Below are 12,345 nucleotides of genomic sequence, written 5' to 3'. Positions count from 1 at the left end.
CCTGGGTGGTGACGGGGCCCAGGAAGGCCAGCCCTTGCTCCCAAGCTTTCCTGTCCCTGGCTATGGGGTTTCTCTGGAACTCCTTGTGTCATGGCTTACAAGGCCCGAAATGCTTCTGGGCTTCCATTTGTCCATCTGTAAAATGGGTACTGAACTCAGGCTCCCCTTTTACCCCCAGTCCCAAGGTTTCTGACTCAGCTGGATAGGATTATGTTATATTTGCAATTAAGCCACGTGGGCAGCCTGTCTCCTGGCTGTAGCCAGTGGTTCTGGCCTGGTTGTGGATGTGGTATTGAGGCCTCAAGGTCAGCAGGGCTGGACGGGGCTGGAAAAGAGAGGATTCTCTGAGGCAGGCCCAGTGTTCCCGGCCTCCTAGAGGTGTGGCTATGGTTTTCTTTGGGGTGGCATTTGAAACTCCAGTGCCATCTCCCAGGCAGCCCTGGGCCAGCATTTATCACCTTCATTTTCAACTCGATTCTGTCTGCTGTTATCAGCTTCCACACTTTTACTGTGGCTTAAAAAAACAAAGTTGTAAGCCCCTGCCCTGGTCTGACCTGTCTTCCCTGGAGAAACCCAGCTGTTGAGCCCGAGCAACCAGCCAGTCCTTACGGTGGGCCCCTGCTCCACTGCACGTTGGGCACGGACTTGGCATGGTAGGTCCCACCCATGGGGTCTTCCATCCCGAGGCAGCCTGTCAGGTTGGGAAGAGAGGAGGCTTCCGGGCCCCCCGGCAAAGAGTGTCAGGGGTCACAGGATAGGCTGAAGGCGTTTTCAGAATAGAGATTTCCATCATTGTAGCTGCTGCAGTCAAGGCAGAGCCAGGACTTGAGAGCCAGATCTGGAAAAATGAGGGAGGATTTATAGAAGTGATTGGGAGATGCAGGGACCAGCCACAAGCATCCTGAAGACCATCCACTCCTCCATCTGTCCATCCATCTGTGCACCAACCTATCCATCAACCCGTTCATCTTCGCATCCAACCATCCTTCTGTCCAGTGACCCATCAGTCCAACCACTCACCTGTCCATTCAGCCACTCATCACCTATCCATCCTCCTCTCCATCCATCCTTCCTTCCTCTCATCTACCCATCTGCCCACCTATCCAAGGAATACCTCTGATAAACTGACATTTGACCAGAGACCTGAATGCAGTGAGGGAGTAAGCCTGGTATAAGGACACTTAGAGGAGAGGGGAAGCCTTCCAGGCAGAAGGAACAGCAAGCATGGTGGCCCTGGATAGGAGCATGTTGGCATGTTCAAGGAAATGGCAAGGAGGTCCAGTGTGGCCTGAGTGAAGTGAGGGGTGGGAGATGGAAATCAGAGAAGGATCCTGAAGGACCAACTCACATGGGCAGGCAAGACTGGAACACGGAGATGGCTGGGAAGCTATTGCACACATCCAGGTGAGAGGTGATGGTGGTTTGGACTGGGGGCCATAGCAAGGGAAGAGGGGAGAAGCAATCGAATTCTGAACCTATTTCCAAGACTTTGAGCAGTCAAGCTTGGTGGTGGGTTAGACGAGTGTGAGAGAAGACAGAGGAGTCGAGGAAGGCCCTTGGGTCTGGGACAGGAGCCACTGGTAGTTCAGAAAGGGTCATTTACTGGGTCAGGAATGACTGAGGGAGGGGCAAGTTTGGGGGAGGGCTGACTGAGAGGCCCAGAGGTTCTGCTAGGCATTACGTTTGAGATGCCTTTGAGACATCCAAGTGGAAAGGTCGAGTCAACTGTTGAATATGTGAGTCTGGGAGGCAGAGTGAGGTCCCGAGTTGGGATATAAATTTGGGAGTTGTCATGTGTGGCTGGTGTTTGGGCCATCAGGCTAGATGAGCTCACCTCGGGAGTGGTGGGGGTGGAGGACCAGGAGCCCAGGTCTGAATCACAGGGTGTCTGCCTCTCGGAGGCAGGGAAGGTGAGGGAGGGGGGCAGCAGTAAAAGAGACTGAGAAGATGCAGTGGGGGAGGGAGAAGGAGAGCAGAGAGAGCGGCCCTTGAGGGACAGGAAGATTTTGTTGGACAAAGCAGGGAAACAGCACTCCAGGCAGAGGGAACAGCATGCAGGAAGGCTCAGAGGCCTCAATCAATGGGCTTGTATTTGGAGAGGGTTATCGGAGAGGGAGGAGGGAGCGCACAGTTCCCCCTTCACACCTGGCCACTTGGAGGCCGAGGGCTAGGCTGTGGGGGAGCCTCTGCCCGGGCCCAGCCCTCCGTAGAGCAGCCACAGACTTGGGCTTCTCCAGGTGAGGCTGAAGTAGGGGGCGGTTGTCCCCTTGGCCGGCCCCTGTTGAGCTACCTGCCTGGATATCGGTGCACTTTGCACTTTCTTTTGAAAAGCTTTTCCTCACCGTCCTGGCCTTCCACACACCCACCCAACCTTTGGGGTTCTTGGGCCCCTGGGATGCCCCCTTTGCTGGAAACACTCTACTGAATGCAGCAGGTGTGCTGCCCACAAGGGCCTCAAAGGGCAAAGCAGATCCCTGTCCCAGGCCAGCCTCGAGAGACTGAGCACAGGCCCTGGCCCCTCTCTAGTCCTGGGCAGACGTTCTGGGTGAAAGGGTACCCACCCCCCGGCTCCCTATTGACTCCCTCAGCACTGGGTAGACCTCACGTCATCAAAGAAACTGTGCAAAGGTCCTGGGGCATGAATGAGTGTCAGAGCTGCTTGCTGCTCAGCGAGAGCCAAGGAGCCCTGCGCCTTTGGCAGGGACTGGGATTGTGTGGGGCCGTAGTGTGGGGTCAGTGCCCACCTCCATGTGTCTGTGTGATTCTCCTACTGCCTCTCCTCCCTTCTGTCTCTGCCTTTCTCTCTTGGCCTCTGCCATGGACATGAGCAGCATCCTCTAGGGCAGGGGGGGCTCCTCCCAGGGACCTGCAGCCTGCACCCCAGCTCAGTGACCCCCTGGGCACACCCTTTCTTGGCCCAGGGCCTAAGCTTGGAATCTGAGGTGCCCAGGTTAATTTTGGGAGCTGCAGCGGCCTTGGGGTGATAGGGCATGGAACGGCCACCCTGGAGACTCCTGGAGAAACCAAGGGGTCTCCAAGCCACGCCCTTCTCTTCTAGCTGAGGTCTGACCCGGGTCCACGCACCCCTCCCTCAAGAACAGAGGGTGGGTCTCATCAGGCCCTCAGCTGCCCTGTATTGTCCACCCTATCCCCTTGGTGTCCAGTACCAGCCTCACCCCCTCCAGAAGTCCTCCTACTGACTACTCTGTGATGTCTGCCAGCATTTGCTGAGCATCTGTGCCCAGGGTTCAGAGAGGGCTGTACAGAAATGGCCAAGGAGAGTCCCCACTCTTCAAGCACTCATAGCCCATCTGGGATGGGGGTGGAGGAGCAGTCAAAAGAGCTAGCAGCATCCAGTGCCACCCAGAGCTAGCAAGTGCCCAGGGTAGAGAATGGCCACTGCTCAGTCAGGGAAGGCTGCAGAGAGGAGCTGCTGCCCCCAGGCTCTGTGGGTGTTTGGCAGGGTATGCGGGGCAGGGAGGGGTGAGGAGGAGAGCATGCATTGTGGGACTCAGAGGCACCGACCAGCCCAGCTGTGAGTGTCCCATTAGATGTGAGCAAAGGCACCAAGGGGCTGGGGGCGCTTCTCCCATGCCGAGGAGCACACACAGCCCGGGCAGGGACACAGCAACCCTTACCTTTGGAAGAGAGTCAAGAATAACAGAGGGTCATCAGAAGCTGCTCTGAGAAGTCAGTGGCAGGGGCCAGCGATCTGATGCCCAGGGAATCTCATTAGTGTTTCAGGCAGATCAGACAAGTAATCCTGTGCTTTCAGACTCGCTGATCTTAAGCCTGTCCCCACCCTTCCTCCCTCTAAATCCCTCCACTGCCTGGTGCTGTGGACTTATCTCCACTAAACAGATGAGTAAACCAAGGCAAGAAGCTAAGACACTTGCCTGACACCACAGCGAGTAAGTGGCCGGCCCACTCCAAATCTCTGCTCCTAACCACCACCCACCTCTGGGCACTCATAGATTCGCAGAGACCCCTCTCCCACCTCCTCCTTTTGCAGATGAGGAAACTGAAGCCCAGAGAAGGTAAGGAACTTGTCCAAGGTCACACAGCAAGTGAAGGGCAGACCCTGCCCCAGACCTGGCCCATTTGTACCCACTCCCAGCAGCCCCCGCAAGCAGGCTCTGGGATTCCCTTCTGGGCCCTGTCCCCTGGCACTCGGAGCACCCCCTGCACTCCGTCTTGCCAGCCTTTGGCACTTGCCTCGGCTGGAGGCACCCAGTTCCCCATCAGAAGGCTCCATTGTGCCTATTGTTTAAATATAGATTACTAATGAAATGCCTTTTCATTGCCTTCCCAGTGAACAGTTTCCGTGTAAAGTTAATTTGCAGTGTTATGTAAATTCTGTTTAACTTCAATCAAGTTTCTAATTATGTTTTTACCGCAGTAATTCCCATTTGATTTGTCATCTCCTGTTAGGTATTTAATGTTCGGTGGGCGGGTTTGCTTTCGTCTGTCTCTTGCTTTTCCAAGGCCCTCTCCCTCCCTGACCCCCTCTCTGTCTTGCTGTCTTTCTCTTCCACTCCTCCTTCCTCCATCCCCGTCTGTCCTTCTTTGGGGAATCATTTCTCCCTCGTCTCCTACCGGCTTGCCCACCTCCCCACCCTCCTTCCTGTTCTCTTCCTTCTCAACTTGGCGACTCCTCCCAGCTCCTCTGCTTTTCTCTCCCTCCCTCCTTCCTCTTTCCCACTGTCACCTCTCCTGTCTTCCTTCTCCTTCTAGTCTATCACTTCCATAGCTCTCCGTCTGCAGCTCTTCCTCTGTTTGTGTTTGTTTCTTCTGTGTCTTTCTGCACCCAGCCCACCCCAGGTCTCTTGGCTGCACTCTTTTCTTTCTCTATCTTGGCTTGTATGCCAATTTCCTCCTCTTCCCCAACTTCCCTCCTCCCTGCCTCCCCACGTTCCTTCCCCCCTTTGTCCTTCCTCTTCTGCTTCCTGAGTCCTGGCTCCACCCCTCATTAGCTGTGTGACCCTCAGGTGGGCTAGCATTCCTGGGCTCAGTTCCCTTGTCTGTAAAATGGGGAGATCATGGTCAGGGTGCCTGGCCAGAGCAAGCTGCCGCTTGGGAGCTCTCTCGTCCAGCCTCTCTTCCCTTGTGGCCTTCCTGAGATGCTGCTGCAGTGGTTTCCGGGCAGCCGGGGCCCTTGCGGTCAGGCTGAGGCCCTGGCACGGTGGGAGCTGAGCCGCTGACCCTCTGCAGCAGGCACCCTGCTGGAGCTGGGTCCCAGCTCTGGCTGTCCAGGGCAGGATCGCCTCCTCCCTGGGTGGGGATGGGGTCCTGAGGACAGGCCTGCCACCCTGGAGGAGTATCTGAGGCACAGTCAGACCCCCAAAGCTAGAAGTACTGCTCCCAGGCTCTCCTTACTTACTGAACATTTAGCTCAAGTGGAACCCCTTCTGCATCCTAAACAGCTCAGATGCAGAACTGTCCTCGTTCACTCAGACTAGACATGGCCCTCCCTCCCTCCCCTTCCTGATCCTCTGGACACCCACTCCCGCCCCCACCCACCCAAGTTCATCTCACAGAGTCTAGCTGGGAAACCCCAGCTCCCAGGGACACGCCTTGATCCCCGCTGTGAAACGCCCCCCATCCTGGGGCCCCCACCCATCCAGCGGGGGACAGTGTTTGCCTCCCTGCCGCAGCACCCTGCTTGTGAATCCTCCCTGCCCTCAAATCAGGGGCAGCCGGGAGCCCCCCGTTTCCCTGAAGGCGCCTGCCCTGTGTGGTGGGGAGGGCAGAAGGGGTGGGGGAGGCACGGGCCTCCTACCTGTGTGTCCCCTGCAGGGAGCAGAAAACAAGTGCTTGGAGAAGGCATTCTCCTGGGTGAAGAAAGGCAGGCTGTCCTTCAGAGACACGGAAACCTGAGCTGCCTTGCCCCTGGCCTGCGGGTCACATGACCTGGTGACCCGCTGCTGTGGTGCACGTGCACACGCGCGGACGTTTGTCGCTGGTCAGGGAAACCTCAGCGAGTCCCAGGGCCCGTGTTCCCTATTTCTCTCGGGAAGCAGTTCAGGCCGGCTGCAGCAGGAGGCTGTGGTATGAGGCCAGGGAGGCGGGCGCCGCATGGCCAGGGGACAGCAGGGGTGAGCAGCACCGAGGTGCAGGGCAGCCCTGAGCACTGAGCCATCTTGAGTTCTGGGGCCCCTGTGTTGGCCTTGGGTGCTCCGGACCTGGAAATGGCCCAGCTCCTGCTCCTCTTCCATCAAGTGAAGAAATTGGGGTTGAAATGGAGAGGATGGGCCCCCGGACCCGGGGGAGCTCAAAAATGCAAAGTCCCAGCCAGCATGGGGGACCCGAACGGAGGCAGCCCTGGAGTCTGCTGCTTAGTCCTGGCCTCCCTGTGTACCCCTCGGGCAGGCTCTGATTCACTGGGCAGAGAGGTATAAAGCCTCGACAGGGTACCAGGATCCAGGCTGGGCAGGAAGTAGGGGCTGCCAGAATTCGGATCTTTTGAAACCTCCGCCAGGCTCCCAGATAGGTGACACTTTGTTGAAGGGGCAGGAATCACCATTCATCACAGAGACCCTGTGTGAATGCGTCCTCAGGGGCCTGCATGCCCCCCCAGTGCCATTCCAAGGGGATGCAACCCCACATTAGGTGGGAATCAGCAGGAAGCTCAGCGAGAAGCCCCTGAGTCCCAGGCTTAGCAGATGTTGCCAGCTGGGGAAAGGGTCCCCCTTCTCCAAAGAGATGGGATTCAGCAGGAAGGGTCTCCCAGGGGAGATGTATTTGTGGGGGGGCAGGGGCCTCATGCATCTTGTGGTCTTCTCCCAGCCCACCTGGCAACAGAGTCCCAGGGGACTTGACCACCAGGAACCACCTGAGCCAGGCCTCACTCCGCCTTGGTCGCGGTTTCCCCACCCTGCGCTGCCATGTGACTTGGCCATGGGGGGCCTGGAGGCAAGAGGGACGAGGGGGGCCTTGGGGGGTTGTCTTCTGAGAGCCACCGTGCATTCATGTGTTGGTTTGTTCCCTTTCCTGCCCCCCTCTCCCTCCCTTCTTCCTCGGGCAAACGCTTTCTGGCAGCCAACCCTGTGCTAGGCCCAAGCTCAATAAAAGACGTGCCCCTTGTCCACAGGCTGCTCACTGCGGCATCAGGCAGCATCTCAGAGTGAACCCAAGGTTCCTGCAAAGGTGGGCCCAGGAGGAAGGCACCTCTGGGTGGGAAGGAAGGCTGCAGGCTGCCCTGGGTTCTGGAGAAGCAGGTATTCTCCTGGGGTGGGCTGAGGACAGAGCCTACCAGGACCACGCAGATCATTGTCACACCTTTTTTGACCTGGAAGGGTCCCAAGGGCTCATGAGCTCAGGGCCACTCTGTTCTAGGCAGGAAGCTACTATCCAGACAGTGGCTGCGGGTGGGGCTCAACTGGCAACACAGGCCCCTGCCCTGCCACCCACAGCCCAGTATAGATTCTGGGCGTAAAACTAATAGAATAGGGTCACAGAACGTGTCACTCTACCCAGGCCTGTGAGTCTGCCTGCCTCCGCTTGCATACCCCCAAGGTCCAGAGGCTTACTACTGCCCCTTTCCCTTCTTAGAAACTTCCTGCTAACTTGCATCCTGGCCTCAGAAAAAGCTGCTTCCTGACATCCAACTTCTCTGTCTTGCACCCTGCTCACCTCAAAGCCACAGACCTGAAGTGTCCTAGCATCCTCTGGCTGGGACAAGTCACAGTGTCCTGCACTGGGCAGCTAGGGGTGGCTAAAGGCAGACCAGCCTTCTTGGCCCTCCAGAGGGTCAGGCCCTCAAGGTTCTGCTCTGGGTTTGGCAAACATCCTTCAGTGAGGCGCTTCTGGGACTGGAGACCTGGATTCCAGCTCTGTCCCTGGCCGGCTGGGTGATCTCAGGCAAGGCCCCACCCTGCACAGGCCCAGGCCACCTCCCACCTCCATGACAGGCCTTCGTCTCTGGGTGGGCCCCGGGACCAGTTAGAAGGGTCCTCTCCACTCTCTGGCTTGTTTACTTTTGGAGCTGCCTCCGTGCCTGGCAGATCAGGTAGAGGCTTGGGACACAACTGCCCCCCATAAGCCTGTGCCCAGGAGAACCCAAGAGGGCAGAGGTGGAGACGGGTGGGAGCTGATGGCCTGTATTCAAATCTTACCCCCTCACTGGGTCAGGCCACCATTTCCCCCCAACCTGTGGCTGAGCAAGGCCCCAGCTTCTGAGCAAGGCCCCCGCTTCTGAGGCTGCAGAGCTCACTTGGAGGCCATCAGTGACTCCATAGCCCCTGTGCCAAGCACCCACCCCACCCAGACTCTTGGCACTTGAAGGGTACAGGCAGGCCGAGCAAGGATGGGTGAGGGGGTCTTACTCTTGGTGCTCTGCCTACAGTTTAACATCACGCTGCCCCCGGTGGGGGGCCTACATTGTCCCGGATAGGATGCCACCCCTGAGGGAGAGTGCCATGCTGCCGCCATCTGTGACCACTGGGCAGTTCTGCCTTTCAGTGCTGGAATCTGGATTGCTTCCGCCTCTTCCCTCACCCTGGTCTCTGGCATCATTTCTCAGAAGGGCCACTGCTCCCCTGCCCACGGTTGGGCTGAGTCCTGCAGCCCCTGTTCAGCTATGTCTGCAGTTGTGAGCTCCTGGGAAGAAAACCCGGCAGTACCTTTGTCGAGGCCTCTTACTGGAAAACAAAGAGCCAAAGGTCTGCAGGTCAGAGGCCAAAGGCCCTGTTGCAGGCCCCCTCCTGCCCCCAGAAGACTGTGGTGCTTCTGAGGAAGCATCCACGGGTGTTCCCCCTTGCTGGGCCCCTGCCTAGGCTGGGTGGGGCGAGTGGGACAGGAAGCCAGGGCGGGCCTGGAGAATGGGACATGGAGGGCCTGGGCCAGAGCCAGGGATGAGGCGAAGCCAACCCTGGCCTGGCCTCGGGGCCACAGCTACACCGATCACCCGGCCCCTGCAAGTGGCTGTGTCCGCCCAACAGGAAGCCCTACCCAGGCACCCCCTTTGTCCCACCCCGTCGTGTTTCCTGGGGTTGACGCTTCCACTGTTTCCCCTGGGAGCTGCCCAGGGGACCTTGCCCTCTTGAGAAAGGAAGCTGGACCTCGGGATCTCGGGCTGCCCCTGTCTCTGACCCCTGTGACGCCCTTCCCGGGCCTCCCACTGGTGGAAGCAGTGGGTCCCACCCCCACTCATGCGGCTGACTTATCTCCTCCTAGAGAGAGTCACTGACATTTAGGGGCCTGCCAAGAGAAATCCCATAGTGGGGCCAAGCCTGCGAGCCAAGAGACCGGGGTTTTGGGGCCAGGCTCTGCCACCAGCTTGCTTGATACACTTGGGCAAATCACTGACCACTCTGATTCTCATCTGTAGAAAGAACGGGGAGAGGCAGAAGCTCTTCCCAGCTGTGAGCATCCCATGGGTAAAGAGTTTGAGGGTAGAATGAATTCATAACCCATAAGCTCAGCCCCGTACCTATCCTCACTCATTCCAGACATCTTCATCTCTGGCATCTGGGCCCTTTGTCTATTTCGACCCCCACTCAGGGAGAGTTCCAAGTGCTTGTTTAGAACTTACTTTGAGGAGGATCTGTTCTAAGGACTTTAGCTACAGAAATTCATTTTTACCACCACGACAACCCGAGGAAATAAATATTCTTATTACCCACACTCCAGAGCAGGAAAGCGAGGCAAGGAGAGGTGAATTGACTTGCCCGAGGTCACACCACCGGTAAATGGTTAGCTGGCATTGAGCACAGTTTGGTGTCAACAAGGGTCCCAGCCCAGGGTACCACCTGTATACCCAGGCAGGCTGCCGGGAGGGACAGGATGGGGGAGCATTGACCAGGTCGCCATGGTAGTGGCACATAAATGGGCATTAATTCCCTTCCCTGTGAGTCGGATCTCCTAGAATCTGTAAAATCTGGCGTAACCGCAGGGAGGGGAAGGAGAGGGTCATTCCTGGCAGCAGATAAGGGGCGGGGGTGGGAAGGCCAGACATGGTCAGGGCACGGTTATGATCAGAGTAAAGGCTGCGGCCTCGAGTAGGAAGCTGGAGAGCCAGACTGGATTCCATAGACAGTGGGGAGCCATTGGAGTCTCTTGCACAGAACAGGCGGCCTGACATGCTTCCCCTGCACAGGGCCCTGATTGCAGAGGGGTTCTGTGGCTGACAGTGGCCCGGTGGCTGTGAGCACATGCTGGGCTCGGGCGGCCTCCCTTGTCCGTGCACTGGGTGCTCGGCCTGCAGATCGCGGTACACACAGGCTGGTGGGGGAAGGGCACAGCCTCCCGGCTGGACGGGAGCATGGCAGGGAGGGGCAGGGCGTGGGGTGCGCGGACCGGGTGGAGCAGGGGTCAGTGCCAATGGTGGCACGCCCCCCCCTTCCTCGGCGTGTCCCCGAGTGTGGGCCGCGTGGGGTTGTCGGGTTTCCCAGCCAGCCTTGGGTGCGGCCCCGCTGCTCCTTCCTCCCTCTGTGGCCTTCTGGTCCTAGATGGGAGGAGCCTCCGGAGGCCACAGTGGGTCAGGGTGGAGGCAGTGGGTGGCGTCCCGTGACCAGTGGCCGTGAGTCAGAAATTGCTGAGCCCGTGTGTCATGCCTGCTGCCTACTGCTCGGGCTGCTCTGCTCAGGTGACGGAGAAGTCAGGGGATCCAGGCTCCTGGTCCCATGGAGCCCCAACACACAGGGTGACCTTGGGCAAGGCCCCTCCCTCCCTGAGCCACAGTTGCTCAGATTGAAGGGTGAGACCTCGGGCTGGCCAGGGGTTCCCAGCCCCTGTGTCCCTGGCCCCCTGTGAGATCCAGGGCAGCTGTGGCTTAGACCAGCAAAGACCAGTTGACTCTGATCCCTTGGCTGGGTTGGCTGCCACTGGGTCTGGGGGGCGTCTGACTCGCTGCCCTTCCCAGCCTCCCCAGCGCCCTCATGCAGCACTGAGGACCAGCCCAAGGATGCTGGAGCCCCAGGCCTGTGCTGAGTCCCGGCTCAGCAGCTTTCTTACCACGTCACTGTGCACAAGTGACTTTGTGTCCGAGCTTCGGCTTTCCCATCTGTGGAACGGGGTCCTGTTCCAGCTTCCCAGCATGGCTGTAGGGACCACATGGTTTAACATCCAGAAGCAATGCCCGGCATAAAGTGGTTAGCATGGGGTATCAGCTGCTCTGAGCTCGGATTCTAAATTTCCTTTTCACAAAGCCCTTCCCACATCACTGTGCATGCGTTCATTCACTCCACAAACATTCTGGGGTCTTCTCTGTGTGCCGGGCAAGTGCCATGCTAGGCACTGTGGGACGAAGAAAGAAAGCATCCATCACAGTGCTGGCTTCGGCCCCTCCTTAGAGTCACCCCCAGAACTCCAGCCTCCGAGAATGGGTCTTACCAGTTCTAAGAATTGATGGGTGGGCAGGTAGGGATTCCCCGAGAATCCTACCAACTGGCAGGTCTGTGGGTGTCCCTCTTTCTGAAGGCTCACGGGGGACCCCAGACTCGAGGGATGAGGGGAGACAGTCCCAGTCCTGCCAAGCGGCCTCAGCTGACAAGCTCCTGGCTTGAGGTCCTCAGGGCGTCCCGGGGGTGGGTCCTATGGATGTGTGATGGCTCAGACAGGGCCCCACCCCACGCTGCCCGTGACTGCGAGACCAGCAGGAAACCTTCTGGTCACTGAGCCCTGCCACATCCTCAGAGCAACCCAGGGATTAGGGTTAGGCGGGCATCATGCTTCCCCTCTACAGATGGGGAGATGGAGGCATCAAGGGAAGGGAGAAGGCATTTGCCCCAGGCCAAGGAGGGGCACGTGGCAAAGGCAGGCTTGACCCTTACCTGTAAGCCAGGTCATGATGGGGGAACCCGAGCTTTCTTGGGAGGCTGCACTGGGAGAGTATTTTGAGACAGGGTGCAGATGACTCTAATGATCGACAAGCCCGCAAAGCCCCCTTCCCTCCCTGCAGACCACCACGAAGCCACCTCCTGGGGAAGAGCTCCCATCCCTGTAACTAGCAGGAACTCCTGTTAGCCTGAGCTCCTCCAAGGGCCAGGTGGAGGGCCACGCACTGGCTGCACAGTTAAGACTTTCTCCCTCCACATTGCACCTTGTAGGAAACAGAGGCAGGGAGAGGCCCAGGGACTTGACAAAGGCCACATGGCTTGTGAGCAGCTCAGCTGGGATTTCATCCAGGCCTGGTGACGTCAGAGCCCCGTTTCGGCCCGCTGCCGCTGCCAGCAAGAACAGTGCTCGTCTTTGTCCAGCATTTTTAGAATTGGGCCTCGGCCATCACTTCAGACTGTCCTGGCCCAAATGTGGCCAGAATCCCCGAGGGACGCCTGTTGGGGGAGCCGGACACACTGGGTGCTTCACAGGGTGCAGGTATACCTGGGAGTGTCTCTGGCCGGCACC

General features: G+C 58.3%; 1 protein-coding gene across 1 annotated transcript in view; it reads left to right on the top strand.

Moving 5' to 3' along the window:
- The window catches only part of ZMIZ1 (zinc finger MIZ-type containing 1), a 200,120-nt gene that overhangs the window by 34,266 nt on the left and 153,509 nt on the right, over positions 1-12,345 (top strand).

Source organism: Tamandua tetradactyla, chromosome 13, assembly GCF_023851605.1.
Source record: "Tamandua tetradactyla isolate mTamTet1 chromosome 13, mTamTet1.pri, whole genome shotgun sequence".
NCBI classification, from domain to species: Eukaryota; Metazoa; Chordata; class Mammalia; order Pilosa; family Myrmecophagidae; genus Tamandua; species Tamandua tetradactyla.
Note: the sequence above shows the minus strand (reverse complement) of the source record. Positions and strands in the feature narration are given on the sequence as shown.